The sequence below is a fragment of the Rhipicephalus sanguineus genome, chromosome 10, assembly GCF_013339695.2.
Source record: "Rhipicephalus sanguineus isolate Rsan-2018 chromosome 10, BIME_Rsan_1.4, whole genome shotgun sequence".
In the NCBI taxonomy this organism is placed as follows: domain Eukaryota; kingdom Metazoa; phylum Arthropoda; class Arachnida; order Ixodida; family Ixodidae; genus Rhipicephalus; species Rhipicephalus sanguineus.
In genome coordinates, this window is record NC_051185.1 from 40,213,582 (window position 1) to 40,241,077 (window position 27,496).

General features: G+C 46.0%; 3 non-coding genes across 3 annotated transcripts; 1 reads left to right on the forward strand and 2 right to left on the reverse strand.

Moving 5' to 3' along the window:
* Window positions 1–1,871: 1,871 nt before the first annotated feature.
* Window positions 1,872–1,943, forward strand: Trnad-guc (transfer RNA aspartic acid (anticodon GUC)). Its single transcript has one exon. It is a non-coding gene; the product is annotated as a tRNA-Asp (tRNA).
* A 452-nt stretch (window positions 1,944–2,395) lies between these two features.
* Window positions 2,396–2,468, reverse strand: Trnaa-agc (transfer RNA alanine (anticodon AGC)). Its single transcript has one exon. It is a non-coding gene; the product is annotated as a tRNA-Ala (tRNA).
* Window positions 2,469–2,975: 507 nt separating this feature from the next.
* Trnaa-agc (transfer RNA alanine (anticodon AGC)) lies at window positions 2,976–3,048 on the reverse strand. Its single transcript has one exon. It is a non-coding gene; the product is annotated as a tRNA-Ala (tRNA).
* Between the last annotated feature and the right edge of the window lie 24,448 nt (window positions 3,049–27,496).

Consider the following 27,496-nt stretch of genomic DNA (forward strand, 5'->3'; position numbering starts at 1 on the left):
AAAGATAATAAAATAAAATGTAGCCTGCCTTGACAGCTAGACAAAAATGCACTCTGCACTTTCTAAATGCGAGCATGTGCATTAATTTCACTGCTTGAAAGAAAACCTGGCCTGTGCATCGTGGCTTTGGTGTGTTCTTGTGGCTGTACAGTTAGACAAAACGTTCCTGTTTGGCTACGTTTTCTTTAGAATAACCAGATCTTTCCTCTACGTCGAAAGCTTGGCTGCACTTCGCCAATATACGGAAATGGTAGCCTTAAAAGGTCACATTATCCCCCTGAGGAATTCATGCTCCATAGCATAATAATTGGTTGAGAGCTATTCACATGAGAAAAATATAATAGACAAAAAAAAGGGGACAAGCACTTCCTACTTGGGTAAGTGTCTCATGTTGTCTCCAAGATGAAAAGCGTGCATGGAACATACTGAGTGCTGCGGTGAAGCATACTGACAGTGGCGTGGTAGGATCTAATGTCCCTAGGTTTTAGAAAAGGTGAAAAAAAAAAATCTTGAGACTTTAGTAGGACCATGCTCGGGTACAGCCGGCACGTAAAGTTCCAAATAAGACGGATCTACCGTTCTGTAAAGCTACTTGCGCGCTGCTGTGAAGCGTGCATACACATAATGCATACACAGGCGTACAGATGAACACAGTCGCGTTATGTTGCTTGCTGGAGCAGCATGTGTCACGTTCCTGCTATTGACATCAGTATGCTTCACTGCCACACACAACAATACTTCACTCTAGGCTTCAGGCACAGGGGCGTAGCCACAAATTTTTTAGGGGGGGGGGGATGTTAAACACTTTTTATGTATGCTCGTGCGTGCGCTTGTATGTGTGCGTGTACATATATACATGCAAGATTTAAAATTACGAGGGGTTTGAACCCCTCCCCCCTGTCCTTGCTACGCCAGTGCTCAGGCACAACAACCGTGACATCATATGTAATTAAATGTTTTGTTTTTCAACACGACATTTTTTTTTTTTTTACAAGCAGTCACTGTAAGCATTTGCGTGATACAGGTGTCACACGGTCACTACTACAGCGATCGGGCCTGAGCCGAATCAGAATTCTTGATCGTGATTGGCTCCTTTACGCGAGCTGCAGAATGGAGCCAATCACACTTGAGAGAATATATCCCGCTCAATCAGCAGTGCACCACGTGACGCCGTTGCAAGGCAATATTACAGTGTACTAGAAGGTAGCAATGCACGTTTCCCGCTGTCACAACACAAATTCAGTAGAGATAGTGCTATCACTCGTGAAACATTCGACAGGGCAAGACGTTAAACATAGCCTACTACAAATGCAGTTGTCAATCAAAGTGACACTCACCAATTTACGAGAGGCCGCAGAAGCAAAACGCAGCACTTCTTTGTAGTGCGCGGGCGCGGGTAATCTTGTTATGGTGTACTAATCTTGTCTACGAGTGGCTCGGCCAGTGGTTTGTCTCGTCTTCGAAGCTGTGCTGGCCTACAAGCCAAGATTTGTTTTGTTACGAAAAGTGCAATGGCCTCCAAGATCTGCATACTTTTATTTAGACATCTATGGAGCGCTGACAGTGCGTTATTCCGGCTCCTACAGAATGCCTACAGCCTACAACCGTAGAAAAAGTTGTAGAAACATATCAAGCTTTGCGTAAAAGCCAGCACGTGAGTAATTGTGTGTGTTTTTTTACTTGTTTTCATTTAGATGTGCTTGTAGCATGGGGCTTTAGAAGAGGTTCGCATCACTTATAAGTATGATTCAAATTTATTGTTTTGTTATTCTTTTTTGCGTATTGTAACTTTAACTCATAACCAGTTCGGTCCACGTTTGGTCATTGTGACTCAGGATAGACTTTAGAATTAAGAGCTCTTGTTTCTGTAGTCCTCGTTAGTATAGTGGTCAGTATCCCCGCCTGTCACGCGGGAGACCGGGGTTCGATTCCCCGACGGGGAGCAGTTTTTTTTTTTGTTGTTTCATAATTTTTTTGTTTTTGTTTGGGACAATTTGTCTTATAACAAACAAAACCGTGCAATATAATCACGGCATCATTACAACACGCAGACAACTGAATGAGCTCAAATACTTTTGCACAACCGCCAACACTCCCCGTCAGTGCCCTCGGCAAATAAAACAACGCACCAATTACGAGTCTCATGCGTAGATCGACACACCTTTTTTTTTTTTTTTTTTAATAGTAATGAATCGGTAAACCGCCGAAATACTGCCGTACCGCGGGAACAATGAATGCATACGTGTTTTAGAAGAACGCCGCTCTCGTGGGTGTTCAATGTTTTGAATAATGCAATAGGCCTGACGTATTGCGAGGTTTGGTTTATGGTCTAGGAAACTAGCAGATCTAAAAAAAAAAAAAAAAAGTTAAGAGAACAGAAAGAAAAAAATAGTAGTGGAGGTGCGGGGTATCGATCCCCGTACCTCTCGCATGCTAAGCGAGCGCTCTACCATCTGAGCTACACCCCCAGACGAAAGTCTCAGTGGTTTGAACATGATATCACTCGATCGAATTGATGCCGCAACCATTGACGCAGCACGTGTTGCTGGGGTTTAGTTGCAGTTCACTGTACTTTAGTTGGCGTGCGTCGAATAGTAGGCAGTTTAGCTCCAAAAATTACGAGCTCGATCAGACTATGGCTTTTCTTTTTCCGGATCGTGTTTTGGCGCCAAAATGTTCGCCATTTGAAGTGCAGTGATCTATAATTCGAAGAGCCAAAGTGGGGACTATTCGGTTGTGCGCATAGTCGATACTTGCAACGTGCTGCTCGAGCACAAAAAAAAAAAGACGCACAAAAGAACACACGTATGTAGTGCACATACGTACACATACATAGGTTTTAGAATAACGCAGTTCTCACACGTGTTGAATGTCTTGAATATTTTAATATGCTCGAGGTATTTACATGTTTACTTTATGGTGTAAGAAATTAGCAGATTGAAAAGGTAATGAAAAGGGAAAAAAAAAAAAAAACGTGGAGGTGCGGGGTATCGATCCCCGTACCTCTCGCATGCTAAGCGAGCGCTCTACCATCTGAGCTACACCCCCGGACGGAAACTGAAGGGCTGGGGGGAAGGTTCAAACCCCTTCCCACGAAATGTTCATTTTTGCATGTGTATTATTAGGGTGGCTAGAAGCCACCCTAGTATTGTATACGCGCACTCATACAAACGCACGCACGGACGTACATAGCAACTGCTAGTTGTCATAAGTGGACACAGAGCCTGAGTATGAAAAATATAACAAGACAACATTTATTAATGAAAAGAAAAGTGGTTCATCGAAGGTGGAGCGCTTCTTCCGAAGCCACACTGGCCAGCCGGGAAAAAAAGGCACGGCGGTCTTCACAATTTCAAAGATTACGCGCGTTGCCGCCACGCCTTCTTTGTTAAACACTAGGTGACGCTACGAGGCAAGACAGGTTGCGTCATTGAACGCTAGATGGCACTACCAAGCACAATTTGCTTTGAGTTTTTGTCAGGAGCTGCAACACGTGCGTCTGTGTTTGCTCCATCTGTTCCTACGTGCCTTGCATCTTTCTCTGCTTGCGCACTGGAAGTGACTGACCAGCACTTCACTACGCACACACCCTGGCAAAAGCACAAAGCCTTCCACACCATGACACGGTCAAGGCACGTCACGTGGTGCCGCGTCAGCGGCTCGCGCTTTTCTCGCGTACACGTGGAAGGGCACGTTGTCAAATACACGCCGCTAATCTCGGCCCTTGACAAAGTAGTTCAGCTCATTCATTCACAGCATGTAATTTCTACGGGTGGTTCACAACAGAAACGTAAATTCAGGAAACCGTTCGTACATGTGTCAGCGCTCTATCGGCACTTTTGGCAAGTTTGAAAAAGAAGTACGTGCCTGTGAAATTGCAAGCTTTAGTTCTAATGAGAACAGTTCACGCTACCTTAATTGCACCACTATGTGTACCCTACATAACAACTATAACTATATATAACGTCCATTTTCTTATATTACCGCGAGACTATGGAACACTTTACCTTGTAGCCAGGCCTGTAGTGGGGGGGGGGGGGGGGCGCCCCCCCGAAATTTTTATGATACGTGGTGTTTTACCGAAAATAAATAAGGAAAATAGGCGTTTTTCTCCAATAGTCAAGGCTTTTAGTAAGTGCCCCCCCGAAAAAAATTCCTGGCTACGGGCCTGCTTGTAGCATCTACATCATTTTATTTCTATAAGTAGCTTGTCCGCATTTTGAGGCTCTATAGGTCCTGTATAAAAATAACAGCTCATATTGTGTGTATACAAAATACACAATAAAAACTAATTGACTGATTGAAACTGATCGAAGAGGACGCGCCGATCTGCACACATCGATATGTCTTCTTTTTATTTCCGTGCTAATCTGCGGTTTTCCAGCGTTCATCTTAAAAAGGAAAGAGAAGAAGAAAAAAGCAAGCAGTCAGACGCAACGAGAGTCGAATAACGCAAGGGACAAAGACGCACGTTAGCAAACATATATCCACAATTAAGATAAGGAGGTCTAATAATGGTAGTATAATTACTGGCGTTCTGTGCCAAAACCACGTACGGTACGGTTACGAGGCACGACGTAGGGGAGGACTCCGCGGGTGTTCTTTGCATTTCGTAGCCATGGAAATGCGGCTGCCTATCGAACCCGCGCTCTCGCGGCAGCGCGATAAGGAGGTCTAGTGCAAGAAAAATTCGCCAACTACTCAAAACACATTATGTATAATGTAATTGCCAGGGTACTGACCCAACAAGACCAGGACGGAAGCAATTTTTCAGAGGCTCTGGGTTTCAACTTCGATGAAAGCATCGTCTGGTCAAGCCGCTAACGTAACCAGATAAGTTTATAATACTAGTGGGGAAGAAGAAGAAAGGCAGGGACCGATAGAACCGGACTCGTCACAGGCTTTGATAGCAGTAGGTAGCTGGGTAACTATATATATATATATATATATATATATATATATATATATATATATATATATATATATATATATATAGAGAGAGAGAGAGAGAGAGAGAGAGAGAGAGACCTAAAGGATACCAGGCTATAGACCGTTTTCATGGAGAGGAGGAGCGCAGCCTCGAACCGGTGTATTTTCACCGCTTTCTCTCTCTCCACCTCGGCCGACCGCTGCCGCTGGTGTGTGCGGATTCCCGAGTTTTGCACTGCGTGGAGCGTGAGAGGTCAGCGTGTTTCCATTTTTCGACGCGCTGAAGCAATTGTGCTGCCGCAAATCGAAATGTCGGACGAGAACAAGTCGACAAGCTACCACTGCGCTGTGTTTGGCTGCGGCAACAGCAACGGAAGCCTGAAAGACTGGCAGCCAAGGCATGCGAAGTGCACAATGCTTTTAAATGACTTGGCTTTTCTCAGGTCGCACGCCTTCTCCCGCAAATAGTGTATTATATGTGGTGTCTTCACTTATGGCCACATTTTCAAGTCATCACACCAGCTTGTGATTGTGCTTGGGTGCTGGTACACTTTATCATCTGCACCAAAGAGAACCAATGTCAAGGCTGACGATTAATAAACAAAATGTTTGGCCAACAGTTGTTTTCTCATAACATCAACCCCTCTGATATCTATGCTACAGCACATGATTTACAATGCCTGCGGCTGGAAAATGTTCCATCTTTGTGCGTGCAATTTCGAGGTTATCGAATTAGCACTTTCCAATCTACATAACAGAAAGGCCTGCATGACATGTGTGCTTTGGCGCAGGTGCGCGTCTCGAACGTTTCGTCGAGAGCACGTTCTTTCTCGACTTGACAATATTGTGACGATAACTAAGGTAGCGTTATGACAACCGCACCTTTTTTTTTCTTTTTCGCGCGACAACCTGGGTGTCGTGAATAATCGGCCCACGTTCGTTAAAGCCAGGTCGTTACCTGGACACGTGCGCTCGTCGTAATGCTTCTCAAATACTCGCCAGAAAACGAACTAGTTGACAATAATGTTACCAAAAGCGGGCGCCCTTTTGGCATATCGCTAGCGGCGGCGGCTCGCGCCGATGCGAACTTACGCCATGTCATGCTTCCAGACGTGCAACAGGCTTATTTTCATTTTATCATCGTGTTGTTTCTACGTCGAATTTTGAGCTCACCCGTCGTACATCTGTTTCTTATCCTGTGCAACGATCAGAGGCCACAAGCTTTTAACTACGACGGCGACACAAATGAACACAGGCATCGGTGTTTGTGCTCCTGTCGTTCCATGAACATTGTATTGCGACGTGCTAAGCGGAACCAAATGGTCTGTTAGGGATTAGAGTTACGTATAACTTGCATAATCACGGCACGGAAGCCCGAGAGTCATCTTAAACTCTAGTGCGCGCACCTAGCGCGCAGCCGGACAATGGCCTACGTGTTCGCTCGTCTCCATTTACGTTTCTTGTCTGTTACGTTTCTTGGCTCTGGTCAAGCCGCTAACGTAACCGTAATCGGTAGAGCGAGGGGCCGCTCTACCGATTACGTCACACGTGACGTCCCTGTTTAGGTCACGTGGCCCTTAGCTGTCGGACGCACGTGCAAATGGACTTTCCCGCGCTCGGTTCTCAGGAAAATGTCGCATGTACGCCGCTTGTCACTGCAACTGCGAAAAAAAATATATATATGAATAATTAAATTCTACGTGCCAAACCCACGATCGATATGGTTATGTGTCACGCAGCCGTGGGCAGACTACGCGACTCACTGTGTTTCGACCGCACCCGTGGTTCTGTAACGTCCATAGCTGCTTAAGTGAACGATCTTTTTAGGGGCGAAGCTCCTTAAGGCGGCACCCGTGCGTCCCTCGTAGTCGTCGTCGTCGTAGTAGTAGCAGTAGCAGTAGTCGTAGTCCGTAACAAGTCTTACGCTTTGACCTCCAAGGTGGTGCCGGTGGGAGATTTTTCCTATGCGTTGTTGAACAATAAAAAATTCGCAGCGTGCGCGTTAACTAAAAGCCGAATTCTTCTGTCTCTCATTCCCCATTAGCAGCCATTGGCATGTTCCAGTAGGAAACGTTAGTCGAAGTAGAAGTGTAAGTGTTAGCTAAAAGCCGACTTCTTCTGTCTCTCATTCCCATTAGCAGCCTTTGTTTACCTCCAAGGTAGTGCCTGGTGAGATTTCTACTGTGCGTGATTAAACAATAAAAATTTTGTTCAAAACGCCGTTGATTGATGAAATAAACCAACGAAAGACGCCAGATGTTTTGTAAAAGCAAAACGAAAGAACGCCAGATGTTTCTAAAGCAAAACGAAAAGACGCCAGCTGCTTAACGAAAGACGCCAGATTTTTCTAAAGCAATGGTTTTCTAAACAATGAAAATTCACAGCGTACATGTAAAATTAAAGTGAGCTGCAAGTCGTCATAACTCATCGAACCTTTAGTATAAACGCGCCCGATCTCACGTCGGTTGGGCAGAATTCACGGAAGGTTCACGGTTTACCGATGAACCACCGCAGCTTCGCCCACTCATCATCATTCACTCCGTGGATATGCTGAGATTTTTTTTTCTTTTTTTTACGTTTCACACTTGCACCAATGCAGCCGCGGTGGCTAAGCGCGAGTCGATTTCACGACCTCTTCATTGCAACCATGTACACGGGGTGTCTCAGCTAACTTGCGCCAAGTATAAAACAAACAAACATATGCTCTACGCGTGTCGAATGGAATGGGCCCAGTATTGTCCTGAGTCGTATGCAGCACGTCACGATATTTTCCCATATCCATGGCACCAAGCTGGGTAACTAACAAAAACTGCTTAATGAACTTTTAATTAGTGAACATTTAATTTTAATTAGTGAATTCCAGCGAAAAATCTTCAATGCCAAAGTTGTAACTCGTTCAGAGAAATCGTAATATTTCATACATGCTAAGATAATTGTCAACCCGCCAATTTGGATAATTAACAAAGGTTGCATAATTAACCTTTAAAATTGTAACTCTGTAGCGAAATATATTCAACACAAAAGTTGCAGCACTTGTTCAGCAACGTCGGATTATTTCATATATGCTAACTGAGCTTTTTTATAGAGTGCGCTAAATTTAAAAAAAAAAAAAGAAAAACTGTACTAGGCGCAAGTGAGCTGAAACACCCTGTACATTGACACGCCTGTCTGTGGCTGCGCTCCCAATTTCGAACAGACGCGCATCCGCGCCCGGGACATCTACGATGCATTCGCAATTCATTCCATTGGCTGTGTGAACGCACCGTCAATCGTACTAACCGACCAGGAGATTAAATTATCTCCGCATTTGAACATTGCATTGTCATGGACTAGTGTGCATTCATGCGCATACAGGGCTTCCCCATTCCCCTTTTTTTAATATATTTCCCTTTCCAAACGAGCGTACATATTTGTTCCTACGAAATAAGCGCTCATGTTGCTAGTCAGTGCCAAGTCCTGTATGCCGCGCTAGCTGTTTCCTTGAATACATATTATAGCGGAACAAAACAGAAACACAGAACTTTCTGTGTCCACGCAGGATCTTTCCTTGTCCAGGTTTTGTTCCGCTCTCATATATGTATTCAAGTCAAAACCAACTATAGCCTAAATTTCAGCTTTAACTGAAGCGCTGTTTCCTGTTATGACGCCCGCCTGTCTGCAGCTCTCAAGCGCACACTTGTGATTTCAGTTGGCGCATTACCGATGGCTCTGACACTCAGGGTTGCCAATGGCGGCTACTTTTCGCCAAATTGGCGAATTTGAGAGGCCCGTGGCGACCTAAAATTATGAATGGCGACATGGCGAATTTTTGGCGATTTTCGGCTTAGGTCTCCACTGAGTTATGCATCCTAAGCTCAGTGCCTTCCCAACGAATGAGCGGCACTATTCTCTGTATTTTTCTGCGTTTTGAGGTGCACATTACGCGCCGTTCTGTATGTCCGTCCTGTAACTCGTGTGTATCCTCAATTCATCTAGATGCTTCTAACTCAATTCATCTAGATTCATCTAGATGCTTCAGAGCTTCGCTAAAGTTTCGCTTCTGAAGGGGCTAGATGACGGGTTGGTCGTGTGTTCCGGTCATTTGTTCCGCCAAAGCTCCAACTATTCTGAATAGCTTGGCGACCTGTTCACCGCTGCAGTATCCCCTAATCGAGCTCGTATAGCGAAGATGGGCGGATACGCGGGTGTTCGTGTAATAAAAAATTATTTATTCAGGCATTTTCAACTGTTCTCGGCGGACGTGTGCAATGAAAACAATTGATATATAACATTTTACAAAATGTCTACCTGTTCAATAATAACGCACTGGATTGACGCGGGTAGATATAAGTGATTATATATGAAAGGGACAGTGGCGTCCGGTATCATATTAGTTTACACTGAAAGGCATAAGACTCACTAATGAACGATACCTGTAAGAATTCTGTCTTACTACTTTCAATAAACCTGTTAATCCTTTTTTTCATATGAGGGGATGTAAAGCTGTCTACAAACAACGCCTTCGCGGCTTTCGCCTAAGGTTTACCACACTTTTACCTTTGAAACGAGCGGACAGGGATGGAAGAATATCATGAGCGTTTTATCCTTTCATACTTGCGCCTCCGCGCACGTCTTGCGGCTAGTCGGAGAACCAGGTGCACCAAGCACTCCCATGGTTCACTCCTCGGATCACTCCTCAGAACTGTTGTATGTGACTTCTGGAGTGCCTCAGGGAAGCGTTTTGGGACCATTGTTATTTTTAATTTATATTAATGACTTGGCAGACGTAATTAATAATGACGTTTGCATTCGACTGTTCGCGGATGACTGCGTTGTTTTTAAAGAAATTCGTGCTCCAAACGATCATGTACTATTACAAGAAAACCTACAGGCTATTGGGGACTGGTGCATTCGATGGGACATGGAGTTAAACACAGAAAAAAGTGTACTTCTGCGTATTACAAGAAAGAAAATGCCTAGCACGTTCCCTTACTCTATTAACCAGCGTGATATAGAGGAGGTAGACAAATGTAGATATCTGGGTGTCACTATCAATAACAAACTCACCTGGTCAACACATATATCGGCTACTTGTAGCTCTGCGCTGCAGAAGTTGTGGTTTCTCAAAAGGAAACTGAAAACCGCACCTCCTAGAGTTAAGCTTCTGGCATATAACACCTTCGTCAGAACTAAATTAGAATATGCTTCAATTGTATGGGACCCCCACAACAAAAGTGATGTTCAAGAACTAGAACGTGTCCAAAGAAAAGCAGTGCGCTTCATATTTAATAAGTATAGGATGACTGACTCGCCTTCCTTACTAATGAAGCAATATAACATCCCTTCGTTAGAATCGCGCAGAAAGGTCAGTAGGTTGACTTTTCTTCAAAAGTGTCTTACCGGAAATACGAAAGTAACTATGCCTCATTGTGTACGTCCCCACTCAACTAGAAAAACTAGACACACCCACAGTAGGGCACTTGCCCCAATTTTCGCGAAAACAAAATCCCATAAATACAGCTTTTTTCCTAGAACTGTGTCTGAATGGAATGCCTTACCCTCCACTGTTGTTGATGCCAATGACTTTGTACGCGAACTGGAAAATTTGTATTTTGTGTCGTGATTGTAATCGATGTTTCTCTTGCGTTTCCTTCTTCTCATTGTTCTTATTTTTGTTTTCTCGCTGTGATTGCGATGTTCTTTATAATTTTGTAATCACTGTACAGCCCCTCCTGCATGGACCACACGGTGGTCTGCAGTATTGCTAAATAAAATAATGGTGAAGGGGCGATGCGCCTGGCATTGAGAAATGTCAATATACTTTAAGGGCTTTGAATGGCACTGTATTCTACGGGGCTATACATCAGTGGAAATTCTTATTACTGGGATATGCCGCACATATCTAGAATGGCGACTTTTTTGGCGAAATTCGTAAAAAAGTGGCGACTTTTGGCGAATTTCTGCTCGTCGTTCGGCGACATTTACTCGAAAGTCAGTGGCAACCCTGCTGACACTCGAAGTACCGCTTCGCGACGCCGGAACACGTGTCGGTCGGCACCGGATGCCCATGGCGGAAGGTTTCTCCCATTATAACTTGCTACGCACGGTTACTTCCGGAAGTCCTGGAGCAGCAGCATGGCATGCACGTTTTCCAGAGACGCTTCGACCCCTCGCCCCCCCCCCCCTTTCCCTCCCCCAATACCAAAAATACGCGCCCGCGGAGCCGCTTGCCCCTCCCGCTCCTGACTTTAGCTTATGCGTTGCACCTGGTGACCCAGTCAGCTGGCACCAACACACGCGTCTTCCAGTAATTTCGCGTCGTCGTCGCCGCTCGTCGCAGTCAGCTTCGCCGGGACATTCGCCGACCGATTATTCAAACTAACCAATCGACTACAATACTGTGCGGCAGAGCGTGGGTGGACAGATCGAAACCGCGCTAACCTTCACTTCGGATTCGCGTGACGTTTGATTCCATCCGCCTTGCAGTCTTCTACAACTCTCTCGGAAAAGTTGTTCCTGAACATAATGATAATAAAAAAAAAGAAAGCCGTCACTGATGAAATACTCAGGAGCGTCGCCAACATTATTACTTTTGTTAGGGGTGGGGGTGGGGGGAGGATGGCGGGGGTCTACCAACTATCAGAGAGGGAGGAATACAGGAAAGCAGGCAGCGTGACGTTAACTAGACTGTCCAGTTTGCTACCCTACACATGGGGAAGGGAAAGAAGGAGTAAAAGAGAGAGAGAGAGAGAAATGATGCGTGCAAACAATTCCCAACACACATGCACAGTGCATGCTCTACGTATCAGGGTTGTGCACCCCTGAAGGAAACAGCTTTAAATTCAGTTTCTGTCTTTCTTTTTCTTTTAGTACGCGGGGATTAGGGGGAGGGGGGAGGTTGACCGAGGGACAGGTTAAGCTCTCAGCGAGCGGTGCCTCCCCCTCCCCCCTCGCCTTTCACCGCCGCTCCTGGAAATACAATTAAATGTAGAATAATATCCAATCTGAATGACTCCGACTTTCGCTTGCCACGCGAAGACGGCTCGTTTGAGATCCCGTTTCTCTGCCGACCCGCATTCCTTGACATTTTTACGCGCCTGTGGCCTTCAAACTGGTTTAAAGTCTGTGCCACGCACAGCCCACAGGGATATAACCCCTCTCTTCCACCCTTTCTATTTCTCCCCCGCGGCCGCTCCTTCGTATCCGCCGCACACCGTCAGCAGCCCGGTCGCGTACCTAGTAGTCTGAGCAGCTGCGGAGGCCGGAGCAAAAACCGCGTGTGCCGCAAGGAGGATTAAAAAAAAGAAACTGCTGGAGTGAGAGAGCTGCCTCAAAAGTGAAGGCAAGAATCCGCCCTTTTTACCAGTGGCAAGATAAAACGACACTGAACCACATAGTAACATAGCAATGTTTACTATGTTAATCTATCAATGAACTAGATACAAAACGTTAGCGCGTAACGAAGAAAAAGCAGCGTTTTCCTCGAACGCCCTACAACTTTATTATCCGGGTTATTTGTTGGGACAGACAGTGCTCGACGGGTGTCTTTGTGCTATAAGATTTCTTACGAAACCTCAACATCTAGGCAAATTTTATTGGCGATCAATTCATCACACTAGCGTAGTCAGAAATATTTTTTTTTGGGGGGGGGGGAGTGGGGGGAGGGTTCAACCACCCTTTATGCGTGTTCGTGCTTGCGTTTGTAGGTGGACATGTATATACACACATGCAAACTCGAAAACTTTCGTGGGGGGGGGGGGGGGAGTGAGCATCCCCCCCCCCCCGTGAGTAACCTAACCCACTGTCTGTGACTCATCAATACGCTTCTTTATAGGTTGCTTTCGCCGGGAACAACAATTTCTTATTTTTATAATTATCCTAGCGCTTATGTTAACAGAGCAAAACTACTCGATCTCTAAGCGGGCACCGCCAGAAAAAGAGCGCGTTTCCGAGACAAAGCAGGGGCAGACCGGGGCTTCACCTCTGCCGATAATGCGTTGCGATAGCTTCAATTTCAGCGTTTTTTTTTTTAATCCTCCTTTGGTGCCAGAAGGAGCAGTTAAAAAATTGGTGCCGAAAGGAGGACTAATGAAATTGGCGCCAGAACGAGGATTAAAGAAATTGGTGCCGAAAGGAGGATTAAAGAAATTGGCGCCCGAACGAGGATATAAAAAATTGGTGCCGAAAGGAGGATTTAAAAAATTGGTGCCGCAAGTAGGATACTCCTTGGTGTGCCGGAGAGATGTTGCATCAGCCGCTTCGCATCCCGTCGTAGCGAGGCGCTGTTGCCTGCGCAGCAGTCGTGGGGAGTCGCGATCGAGTCGACTCTTTCCCATTCAACCGACTGCAGAGAGCGGTCGCGTGTGCGTGGTCGGGCCCTCGCTTTCCCGCCCGGCGAGTGCCTACGTCGCCGGCTCGCGAAGGCGACGCAGTATTTACAACCGGCGCCTCTTGCCTCGCGTGGAGCCGATCATTTCGGCGTGTGTGTGTGCGCGTTCGCGTAGTGTGTTTGGTAGGATACGGGAAGGACTCAAAAGTTGGGACACGGTTTTTCAAGCGGCGCCACAATGCAAAACGGCAGCTACACTTCGCTGAACAAAACGGGTGAGTTGGAAAAATAAGACTTCGTTTCACGACGTCGTAGCATATGTCACGCGTCAAGAACCTCAAAACAACATCTAGATTGGTTTACGACGCGCTGTTGTTGGTTGTGACGAAAGGCGGAAGCGAATTTGGATTGACGTTGCTGTTTCTGTCCGATATTTCTAAAGCGAGAGACGTTCTTTTATTAACTACAGACGTCAGCTGCTAGCTACGTTGACAGCTTGTCATTTCGTTTTCCTCGATTATAATATAACGCCGACGAAAACGAGACAAATCGAAGTCTGGAACTGTCGTTCTTTCTGTCGTATTCAAATGACACATTGATAAATCGTGTTCTTCTGACTACACTAAATATTCGTTCGATTCGTCAACGACAAAGGCTCACCCGACATGCAGACAACTCTGAATTTTGGCTGCGTTGACGCGTCAGTTTTGCGGGTATCGTGTCTCATCAATCAGTATCGAATTGCGGGATGACGCAATGTGAAACGAAACCTTTCTTCGCTTCTCCCGCATAACGTGACGCTTTGCGGCGAGAACACGCTTCGACGTTTGAAATTGGCGCCTCGGTGACGCAATAGTGACGTCACAGATGCCGACCCCATAGGGTTTTGCAAGAAAGAAACGCCCGCCGCAACAGGTGCGCGGGGAGTGCCTCTGACTGAAGGGCCGGAGGAAGGTAGACGCGTGGGTGATTTGACGCGTGGGTTCGATTGTGCCGTCGTGTACACCTGTGCAGCGTTGTAAAGGAGCGATCACCCGCGTTGTATTTTATGACAGCTTCTGCGGCGCTACGCCGGACGCTTGGACGAATTGGAAGATAGTTAAATAAGGTTTTATTTCACAAAAGCAACTGAGGCTTTGCTGCGCCAGCCACGAGGTGTTAAGTAATGGGCTGGTAAAGTCGTGTAATTCTAAAGCATATTTAAAAGCCCGCTGTGTTTTTAAAAATTAAGCGCGTCAGACAACGGTACAAGAGGATCATCTGCTAGAAGTGGAGTACAGGTTGTAAATGTGTGTGTTGTTTGTATAATTCGCTTAAATATTATTGCCTGCGCGTTGCAACTTTGGGGCACGTGATTAGGATGCGCATAACTGTTAACGGCTCTTGGCATTTTTTCACATGTTGGTTGTTCTTCAATTGCGAGTAAAAAAAATACAAGGTGCTGTCAGAAAACTATGTTCTGTATACATGCTGGTGGGTTTAGTAAAATTAGGGCATAACGGGCTGCTTGAAGTGTGATCAATGGTTGTTTTTAGTTTACTGCTTCGTTTACGCTACATGCTGGGGTAAAGGGAAGTGCGAAGCATGCGTAATAACGTAAGGAATAACGTTCGGAAATCCTGAGCTTCTGCAGGGAAGGCAGCTCTAAAGGCAGAGAGTTTGAAAGTAAACAGAGACGTTGCTTTCTTTGTATTTTCACGCAAAGAAATAGACCCTGCCGTTTGTTTCTTTTACAATGTAGCTTCCTGACATTTCGAAAGAGCGCGCGGCATTGTCAGCTGGGCGCTTCTGTGTGTCGACAATGTTTATACTCGCTTGGTCTTCATTTTCCCGTCTTGGCGGTTCCTTCTGCGCAGAGAACAACCGTAGCACTACTGCGAAGTACGTTGTTTTTTGTTTGTTCTTTTTGCCGATTTAAAATTGCTTGGCGACCAGAAAATCGGCGCGCTTTAATAAATTCTAATGGAGAAATTGGTAGACGACTCGCGCATTGGACTTACGTTGACTGAACACATTGGTGATGTTATAACAGCGGATATCCAACATTAACAGCATCAGTCCACGCTAGCCATGCTCTAGGTAACACAATATCGAACATTGTAGAAACTGTTAAGCCCACAATACTCAATATTTGTCGGTGCCAACCAGGGCTAGCAGTAAGCGAGTAAATGTATACAGTAAATAGTTTAATTGAAGTAAGTGCAATGCCTTGAGATCAGCTCGTATTCGTCTTCGGTAGTTTGACATCGCCATACTCAGGCCGTAAGAAAACATGAGCGGAATGGGCCTAGGTAACAACAAGTCATCAAAAACTCCATATAACGTCACGACGAAACACAGGAATCTGCCTTTAGGTAGGTTCCTCTGATTTACTTTGGTGACACCCGATTCCTGGCCTAATTAAGCTTTCATGCCTCACAAATCGGCGCTGTAGCTGTATACGCAGAAGAAAAAAAAAAAAGAGAAAGCCGGCGCTCGCGAATGTACAGAAATGGGGGTGTATCGCAAATAAGGAACTCGAAGGTGTGCCAGACACACGCGTTTATGTATGCGCTGTTTTCTAATAACTAATGCTCTCTCGATTGTGGACTCGTCGGCGATCGGCCATTTCCGATACGCCAATCTGATCTTTCATCGAGGTTATCGAAGTGGGCTGTCGTTCCACGTTGCCACATTTCATTGTTGCCTGGATATGAACGCATGACCGTCGTTGTTGCCTGTAGAAACTGAAGTGTTGCCCTGCTAGACACGTGGATGACGGTCCAATCCCCGGCATTGTATAGGAAGGAAGCAGTTAGCATTGCGACGGAAAGAAAGTATACATACGTCAGACACGCGCACGTCAAGCCTCGATTGCCCCCATTTTCCCTATAGGGCGTGGACTCCCAAATTTTCTTTATCTTTCCCTTCGCTTTACCTCCGATATAATCCAAACGATAGAATACACACTGCTCGTCTGCAGTTACAATCACTTGTTTCCGTTATCATGATCCCAACGCCCTCTCAGCGATATTAAGTGGCCTCATGCCCTGCGTGAGCACAAGCTGACACCCTCCGATGTAGCGAAAGCTTTAAAATTTTACCGCAATGTCGCACACTATAAACTATGCTTTCTTTTCCACGGCACACATATTTCGTTACTTTAATAAAGCACACAGTGACTACTTTACGTGTTGCAGGAGTGCAGCCACAACCAAACGAATCCAGGAGCGTATCCGGATTTTCTTTTTCGTTTCTTTTTTTTTGGGGGGGAAGGGGAGGGGTCAATCACCCTTTTTGTATGTTCGTGCGTACGTGTGCATGTGTCGTGCATATATACACATTCAAAATTGAAAATTTTCTGCGTAGAAAGACGGCGGGGCGGTGGGGGGGGGGCGGCGTTTTAACGCCCCCCCCCCCCCCCCAACCACCATGGCTACGCCATTGACTTAGTATGTGGCTTGTTCACCTCGGTTTCTTCCTGTAAATCCCAACTACAGAATAATCGACACTTCCCGTCTGCTATAGTGTACGCCACTGTCTGATTTATACAATCCTAATTGGATCTTCAATGTCTATTGGGCTCTTCAATCACCAACCACAGATACTAATCGACAGTTGAACAAGTGATACTCTATCCGTGAGGCATACCACGCGTCTGTACGCAAGCGCAATAGAACAACTGACTAGACGCTTTTTATATAGTTCACATCCACCGTGAGCTATTCATTTGTCGAGCGGATATGTCTCGTCTGACAGCTGTCTTCATTGGTTTAGAGGCATCAAAAAAAAAAAAAAAAGACATACAATAATGAATGTAGCAATCAATCTCGCATGATTCTATATGTAGTACACTCTTTATAACCGCTCTTGTAATTCGAAAGTAATAGAAAAAAAGTCGTGCGTTTCGTAACTTTCGTTCTACGTCATCCTCTTCGATGTTGACGTTGTAGCGAGCGCTTTGCGTAGTTCGCTGCGCTGTACGATTTTATGACCTGCTACTACGAAAAACTGCGCAAAATAAACAGGGGCAGGGAAGACACACGCACAAGCGCAGACTAGCAACTGGAAGTTTATTGAAGGAAACACAAACATAAATAACAATAAATAACATTCGTCTAATTTGTGCTCGCATTGCAAAGTTTGCAAATGCCACCCGTTGCTACATGAAGTAAAGGTGCTGTCTCGGCATAGAGATAGGACAGCGCGAGAAGTGGCTGAGGCATTCCATATGCCACAAGTATGGCAGCATGTGCTTTGCCAGGCCTTCGGTTACTTTACACAAACTAGAGATAGATTATCTAACCGCCAACCTCTAATCATTCGACGTGGTTTTTCCTGTTAATTATTTGTGTTTCCTTCAATAAACTTCCAGTTGCTAGTCTGCGCTTGTGCGTGTGTCTTCCCAGTCCTGTTTATATTGCGCAGTTTTTCGTAGTCATTGGAGTACCAACTCGCCCAGCGCTCAGTCCTTTTAAAGTTTATGACCTGCATGGTATTTTTTTTTTCTTTCCTTCCTTACCGAGAGCATATCGCAGGGAACACCTCCTGGTATATGAACGGCCGTAAGCTTGCGCAGGATTCTCTATTAGAGGAAGGGGGGGGGGGGGGGGGGGGGGAGCAAGGTTTCACCCCTCCCCCCCCCCCCCCCTGTTGGACGAGTCCGATCGAAAACAAGCTTTGCAAAGCATGCAGAAATTCAAATGACGTGCTGCTCGCAACGACTTGGTATTGCTACCCGTCTTTCCGGGGCTAAACGGGTTGTAAACAGTTCTTCGAATGCAACATCGGGTGTCGTCGGCCGCCACTATCGTAAAAAAAAAACCAGCATTTTCATAACCCTGCCCATTAAAGGGGACACTAAAGAGAAAAGCGATTTTTCTTACATTCGTAAATTACTCTGTCACAATTCCGATATCACCACGCTTGCCGCGAGAAGACGCTGGCTAAGCGAGAACACACGCAAAAACAAAATGCGGGTGGCGACGCCACCTTAAGATTCCCGCACCAAACATCTTGACGTCTCAGATATTGACGGCGTCTACTAAGTCCGAAGTACTTCCTAATCAGTAAAAATGAAGTACATTGTCGTCCGAGGGGGCCATAGACTCAACATACCAAGTTTAACGGAACTTAATTGAGCCAATGTCGCCAAAATACGAAAGATTCACTTTGAAAAATCCGTGACGTCGCGTGCGGAGATTTCGACTCGAAATTTAACACTGACACCTTGGCCTTGATTTTCTCCTCTATTAACAAACCTGTGATTGTGAAATTAACGACATTAGAGTTCTAACAGTATAATTGATCAATCTAATCCGATTCATTGTTTCACTTTAGTTTCCCTTTAAACAATGACGATAAAGGTCCGACTGAGTAAATGTCACGTATTGCCCCCCCCCCCCTGTTCCCACTGTACACACGCCAATGCACACTACGTTCTAAAGCTTATTAACTGTTATACACTTGAACGGGCAGTACATTTAAACGTAAGGCATTTAAAACCAACAAATTGCAATGGCACGTGTCGCCTTTCAATGTCGATTACGAGATAAGGAAGGGCGCCTTAATGAAGTTGCTTAGTGTCACGTGATATGGAATCACGCCTGGAGATATAACAGGCTGTCCGAGGCAGCAAGGAGCCGGTTTTGCGGTATATGCTCCTGGCGCAAAACGTGCGTGCCCTGTATGCTAATTAAAACAAAGCGAGAGTGTAGCGTACATATATCAAGCCGCTGCATAATCAATTCACGAATGCAGACTCCACTGCCGGGGATATCAGTGAGCAGTCATACGTGTCTTGACAGCGGGGGCTGTTAATCTTTTTGTGGATCACTGGGCAGGAACAGCGGGCACGCCATGGCGTGCATTCCGAGTGCGAGCGATATAAGCGTATAATGACTTTTCTAGTATAGAAAGTGTGTGTTCTACTGATACGTAATAAGTGAAACAGACCAAGGCGAGCGAATAAAAAAAAAAACAGCTGATGAACTTGGTCAGCTTATGTTTCCTCGTTACAAGAACTTAAATTATGGGGTTTTTACGTGCTGAAATCACGATGTGATTATGAAGCACGCCGTAGTTAGGGACTGCGGAGTGATTTCCACCACCTGGGATTCCTTAACGTGCAACTAAGTTTAGGCTATAGGCATGTGTGTCGGCAAGGGGTGCAAAAGGGGTACTTTACCTGCTACCTCAAACACTGACGGCAATCGGCGGTTTAATAAACGGCGCAGTGGGAACTCTACGAACGGGAATCGCTGGGTGCCCGTGCTACGCACTTCATCGGGCTTCACAGTGCTATAGTGGAGCTGCATTTATCGCTGGACTTAGAACTGCACCAATCGCTACACATTTTTTTTTTTTTTTGCATAGTGATTGGCTGATGTTCGCCTATAATGATTGACAACACTGACCAGTGAAGACTGACTATTGGCTTGTGTAACTAAATCACATAGCCAGTGTTGGCTCAGTGATGGCAGCAGTGGTAAATGTTGGCCAGTGTTTGCTTAATTGTGTTGACTAAAGGTGTGATAACAGCGTGTTTTTATGCATTCAATATAAACCGAACGACTGAGTCGTCTGACATATATTTAATGGAATATGTGGGGACGAAGGTGGACTAAAATAAGAAAACAACAAACTTGTCGCAACAGTGGGAGCCGAACCCCACAACCTCCGCATGCATCGATTGAAAGTCGTGTATGCTCGGACCTTTAGGATATATATATATATATATATATATATATATATATATATATATATATATATATATATATATATATATATATATATATATATATATATATATATATTCGTGTGTGTGTGTCAGTGCTACCCGAGCTCGACACGAGGCAGCAGTGGAAAATCCGTGCGCGCTACGGGGGCGAAGACATCTGCCGTAAGTTGGTTCCCTTATCAACGTTACTAGAAACCAACGGAGCTGGTCTTTATCGTCCTTTGCTTGAACGGTGGCCATTAGCGGCCTCTTGAGAGAGTCGCGTCGCCGTCGTCGTCGGCGAAAAGACTTGACCGCGGGGCGGTGGCTCTGTTCAAAGAAACTGTAGTCGCGGTCTCCTCGTCTGTTTGCGAAGTTCTTCGTGGGTGGATACGCCGTCTAGACGACGTCTTTTACACCCCCTGGTCGTCGCCCACACTAGCCACGGTGTGTGTATGTATACGCGTGTTTTTCCCGAGAGTTCAACGACCTCCTCTTCGTTTCCTGGGCTTCGTAAAGCCGGCCCTACGAAGAAGAAGGCACCGTGGCACTGGCTTGAGGCGCCACGTGCTTCAAACCGCACGAGGGCTTGCTTCGTTTATGGGGAAGTAAAAAGCTGAGCTCCTGGATTACAGGGCGAGGCAGGGGAAGCTGACAATGCTTCCCGAAATCCGCGTCTTTTTCTAACTTTATTCAGTCACTACTTCAGAAAGTATATATATCCGTTAGGAAACTTCATAATAAGCTTGAACAGCGCGATTGGACACACACACACACACACACACACACACACACACACACACACACACACACACACACACACACACACACACACACACACACACACACACACACACACACACACACACACACACACACACACACACACACACACACACCCAGCGCTAGAAAACTGTTTTATAGCAGGAGGGAAAAAAATAGGTCGGCAGACATCGCCGAAGTTTATCCGGCTCAGGGCTCGGTTTAGCTGCAGCAGCAGCTTGCTTGCTTGATCCTTTACATGACGGTTATCCGCTACGAGGGATTAGCCGAGAAATCCTGGCTTGGAGTCAGGATCAAGAAGCGGATGTAAAACTAAAGAGAGAAACTAAGACTATGTATCGTGGAAAATGTACAATGCGGAAAGGAAATAACGCTAAATGCACTAATACATATAAGAGAAAACGCCGTGAAGTATAACAAGATTAGCCCCAAATTCGAAAGTAATAACATAACGTGAATAGTGATTGACAGCTTTTACAAAAGCAAATATTCAATTATCCTTTCGGAATATCACAGGGGCATGCCAGTGATGTCACAGAGATGACAGAGCAAACGGCAATGTACGCCCTCCCGAGGCCAGTGTCATCTCAGGTGCTACAGTGTAGACATCGTCCGATATCGTATTGGCGGCATCTCGAGCCAATCACAGAGGTCGTCGCATTCCCCTCGACCAATCTGAGCTGGCAACATGGCGAATTGGGTGATGTGAGAGGAATTTGCCAATGAACGCAATAGCCACGTCTTCTCTACAAATAATTTAATATTCGGCTTACTCGACGATTCGTGCAGCGTCGTCCCGTCCGTCGCAGACAATTCTGCCTTCAGTCCGACAAAGAATGATGTCGTCGCCGTCATGCTGCAACTTACACAGGCGTCATTATTCTCAGTAGCATAAGCGCGGGCAGGGGGGGGGGGACATTTTTCCCTCCAGGAAATGTCCCATCATTGTTTACTGGTCAATGCTGTGTCCACGCAGGTTTTTTAGCATTAGTGGCAGCCGAGAACCGCTGATGTGGAATTCCAGAAACTGTTTGCTTCATATATACCCCTGGAAAGGCGGGACCAAAGGCAGGCGCTTGTCAGAAGCACGTCATCGCTTCACTTTCATTTTGACATCCATTGCTAAGCCTATTAGAACTTGCTGTTGGCAGCTAGTTGGTAACTCATCGTATCGGAGAAACGTGGCGCTGTTTGTGGGGTGTGTTCTTGCGTGTATGCGTGTGTGAATGTGTGCGTGAATGAGGGAATGACAAGTTGCGCCAAGTTTCTTCAATATTGCTAAGCTTGATTTCTCTAGACCCGAGTTTAGAGAAATCAAGCTTAGCTACATATCACGGGGGGGGGGGGGGGGTGCAACTTGCCCCCCCCCCCTTCCGCCCTCCCACCTATATATATTGGAGAATCCTGCGCACGCCTATCCTCGGTAATCCTCCTTGACGCTCAACACTTCCACGCATGCATATAGCAGGGCGGGTGACAGCTAAGAAGCAACGACCAAGCACTGCGCGCGGTGCTTCGACATGCCTTTAACAAATGCTGGAGCTGCGCCAGAGGCTATACGTGAGCTAACCAGATGCGTCGATAGCGGAGTTTCTCGTCACTTCAAGCCTTCGTCTTGCCTCTGAACTTCCGTCTTCTTTTGGGTCTCAGCCGTCGTATTAGAGAGACTACAACGTCGTACACAGAGCAATTGCGTAACAAACGCTGATCCACATCAAGTTACACGATTGCGCTGGGCTCATCCACGTGTATCCAGTGCCCGATAATAATACTGGCGCAATTCGCGTGAGCACGCGCAAACTGTCACGTTTTGGCAGCGACATGCATGCATGTGTATACTTGGAAGCATGCCCATTGGCACTCTGTTATCAGAAGTGCACGCAATGCCTTTCTTCTGGCTTCTTTATCTTTCTTTTTCTATGGCTTTACACCCATTTGGCATTCCCTTATCGGAATACGTAACACCTTTTTACTGGAGTCTTTGTTTCTTTCACCTCCGCTTCGAAGTTCGAGGGCGGCATTTTTTCTTTTCTTTTCTCGTGCCCCGTATCGCGGCGTGCGCGGATGTCAACATTGCGAAACTTATAGACGGCCCTCGACGAGTCTTGAGATAAGGAAAGGGACGCCATCCCGGCGTAAGAATGCTGCCTCGGCCATGACGAGTAACATGTTGCTTCTTACACAGCTCCAGTGCGTGCAGTACAGTTACTTTAAACATTGTGACGCTGTGAACTCAACACGCGCATTCATTTGTATATATTTGTATAGACAGGTCATGCGTCTGGTAAAGCTTTTCACTCCGTAAATACAAGGATCTTGAGGCAAGGCGTCATTTACGAGAAGGGCAAGGGTGCGCACGCCATTCTTGCTGGTACCCTTGGCTTCTGCGTTTCTGTTTGCTTCCTTCCTGCTTTTCTTCCTATCATTACTTTAATTCATTCAATTCATTCATTCATTCATTCATTCATTCATTCATTCATTCATTCGTTTATACACTTTTTGATGTCTTGCTTCCTTCCTAACCGAAGTTCACGACTGCTTCCTAGATGAACACCGGGAGATAAAAGCAACGATGGAGAAGCCCCGTAGCTAACAGTAAAACACTACCCGATTCTGATGAGGCAGATGTCCATGGGAAGGGACGAAAATCCTTGAAGAGACGAAAATCCTTGGACAGCTGGTGTCGCTGGAGACAACGTTTCGACAAGTGCCCTAGTCTTCTTCAAGGCACCAACTGGCAGCAACATCTTCAAGCTGTCGAGCGACGTATTACATGTTTTTTATCATAATACGTCGCTCGTTTTCTTAAGCGACTTTTCGAAAAACACCTCTTTTGTTTTCGGCCTACGAAACGTCTACTAGACGTATTTTTTATATATCGACGCATTTGTGGCATGCCCCTCGCGTGTTCGGACGTGTATACTCTAAGCGTGCTTTCTACGCGATCGGACGTGTTATAGACGTATTCTAGACGTACTCTATAAATGTTTTTAGATGTTTGGAAGTATTTTAAACCTATTTTAAACGTACTCTAAACGTGTTTTGTAAACGTTTAACGTATTAGACTATTTTGGACGTATTCTAGACGTATTCTATAAATGTTTTTAGACGTTTGGGCGTATTTAAACGTATTTTAAACGTACTCTAAACGTGTTTTGTAAACGTTTAACGTATTTAGACGTATATTAGACGTATTCTAGACGTACTTTTTGGGCGTTTGGACATACTTTACACATATTATAGACGTACTCTGGGTGTACTAACGCCACTCTTTAGGCGTGCCTGGTTCCATACACCACATGGTCAATATACGTTCCGTCATATCATTTAATTATACGATCAATTGGAACGCGTGTTGGAGGTGTGGTCCCGTCACGTGGCGCCAAGAACGACACGTTGAGGCCTTACAACGCTGTACGCTGAAGTAACGCGGCAAATACGTTCCATGTGGGTATCTTTTACGCGACGGCGCAGCGATGACGCTAGCCATTATATAAAGGCTTTCGTTCACGCCCACGAGAAGCGCGCAAGCTAGAGCTGGCGCGCGGGTAGACACGTTCGCGCAGACTTTTTCTGAGTCGCAGGTTGTACTACGTGTACCTCGGAAACGTGGCCGTCATTCAGGAAAACGAACAGCTTGTTGGCTTTTGCAGAGTGCGCCGAATACACAAGCCTGAAACTACTCGCTATGCGTGTCATCTGTCACGGTACACCACACACACACACACACACACACACACACACACACACACACACACACACACACACACACACACACACACACACACACACACACACCACACACACACACATATATATATATATATATATATATATATATATGGAATTGAAGTAATGCAGGTAATCATGCCGTGTGCTTAAATCGTGAAAAGTTCAACTCGTCAGATTTGCAGAGACTGGCGTAGCGATGCTCCTCATATGGTTATCCGCAAGGTCGACAGATAAAACGAAATATAAGCACAACTGGGGAATATAGATAGGAAGGCACACATAATACAATAATTGTTGCAGTTTAACGTTCCAAAAGCACGATAGGATTGTGAGGGACACCGTGGAGGTGCTCCCGAAATTTCGACCACCTGGGGTTCTTTAACGTGCACCTAAATCAAAGTGCACGGGCCTCAAGCAATTTTCGGCCTCCATCTAAAATGCTGCCGCCGCGGCCGGGATTCGATCCCGCGACCTGCGGGTCGGCATACGCGCAGCATAGCCCCTAGACCACCGTGGCGGGTCAGGAAGGCATAGACAAGCGACAAGCAGACATTGTGCAAAAGGTGGACAGAATATTGAAAGACCTTACAGCGCATGAACACACATGCAACACAAAAAAACCAGACAGAAAGAGAGTGTGCTCTCCGATCAAAAAAAGCTAAGTGAGCAGGAGGATGAACTCTGTGAAGAGTGGTTATAAGGACTGAAAACTCGGATTTTTTCGTGTATCCATATTTTATATTTTTCTTAAGTGAAGTCCATAGCTAAATCCTCTGGACGCTCAACCGGACAGCGCGGCTACGAACTCTGTGGTACTTTGTTTTTCCTGATATTCTGTTTTATCGGCATTATGGCTACGAACTCTGTGGTACATTGATTTCCCCCGAGATTATATCTGTGTTATCGCAGTCGCGTTTACGACGGGAACATTGATAATTGAGCGCTAGAGGGATTATCTACGCCTTAATGATGAAGGATTAAAAGCCCACAAGCGTGGCCCCAGCCACAAGAAGTTAACCTTTGTTTATGAGGACAATCATTAGACACGTCTCCTCTAGAGCTGTTTCGACTGTTTGCCCGATAACATGTATACATGTTTTCCGTATTCACTGCCTTTAGCCCTTTCCCTCTCTCTCATCTTTCTACTCCCTTTCCTTAATCCCCCTACACGTATACTTTTTCTGGTTCGTGGGAAAAAAATCTAGTCCCTTTAGGTAACGTTAAGTGAGCACAGGGGAAAGCGTGTGCCCTCACGAGACACTCGTTAAATTACTTTGACATCCTCAATCAATAGCTTTACACACATATACCCCTCCTCCTTAACTTTCTGCACTCCAACCGATGTTGCACCTCCCAGATCGGCTTATGCTTGACCGAGAGACGATGCCATTGATGAAGTCATGTTATGACGTTATCCAATGATCACGTGGCTTTTGGTGCCATCCGCCCACCTATGACCACGAGACGATGCCATCTCATGACGTCACGTTATGATATGATCAGTTGGGTCACGTGACTTCTGGCGCCACTTGGCCCACCTTTGACCAGGAGACAACACATTTCATCTTAATGACGTCATTTCATGACGTTATCACATTGGTCACGTGACTTTCGGTGCCATTCGACCCACCTATGAGGCTATGACCAAGAGAATCACCTGATGACGTCATGCTATGGCGCTATCACTTGGTCACGTGACTTTTGGCACCATTCGTGCGCACGGCGCCGCCGTACGTCGGATTTTTCGGCCCATGAGACATACAAGGCTTCCGCCTTAACAAATGCGTTCCATATAGAAGTTTTGCATGCGCACGTTGTGATGTACCTTGACGGCTATAAGGTGTTGCGCTTTTAAACAAACAACGGACAGGAATTCGTATGAGAGCGCTCTCGGTGTTGCTGCTCCTTGCCCCGCGTTGCTATTCCGACCTTCTACGCGCTCACTTGCTGTTTCAAAACTAAATAAAGAAAACCGATACGCCACCGTGTCGTCACTTTGTTTTCTCAAGCACTTCCCCGCAACTAAACAATGGGGAACACAGATTTGTGTCGCAACAGAGCGCGCGTCATAAGGAGTAACACCGTGCAGCATCTGGTCCCGTGCACGCGAAGCGTTGGGACTTGTTTTGCAGAGCAGCTCGCAGTCTCTAGCAATGGGCGCTTTTTACACGCGTTGTCACAGCGGCAGCTGCGGCAGTTGTTACATTTTTGCCGTTAAACCTGTCTTGCCGCTGTGTTGTGGCAGGTTATTATTCAGGACTGCACTACGTTGGAAGCGCCGCCCTACAGCGTGGAAGAGCCTGACTTCATTGTTACGGTGTACGCTTGAATACACATAGTGGGATAGCTACTGCGCACTTGAGAGTGCGTGATTGACCATCTCGACGCAGCATGCTGTAAGAGGTGTTGACTGACGTCATCAAAGCTGTCATATTACTGTACTGCCAGCCTCTGGCATAGCCGGAGGGGGCGAAACTCCTCCCCCCCCCCCTGAAATTTAAGTTTTGCACGTGTGTATATACATGCACACATACAAACGCACGCACGAACATATATAGAGTATGGTTGAACCCCCTGAAAAAAAAAAATAATTCTGGCTATGCCACTGCTGCCAGCTCAGTGAAAAACTGCGCTCTCTATATCGATCTGTTTATCTACAAAAGGACGGCGGAAGCGTCGAATCGTACAACAAAATGGCGCATTCCTTGACATCACGTGGTTATCCACTGACGTCATCAAGACTGCTATTTTGTTGTATGCACCAGAACACTAAAAACCTGCGCTACACCTCGGTCTCTTTTATCTACACAAGCACGGCGGAAGCTGCGAATTGTACAACAAAATGGCGCATACGTTGACGTCACGTGGGTATTCACTGACGTCAACGAGGCTGCCATGTTGTTGCATGCACCAGCGCGCCGATAACCCGCGTCTTATCTCGATCTGTTTATCCACGGAAGCACTGCGAAAGCAGCGAATCGTATAACAAGATGTATGCGTTCACGTCGCGTGTGTACTGCTTATTCAGAAGACGAGCGAATAATGGT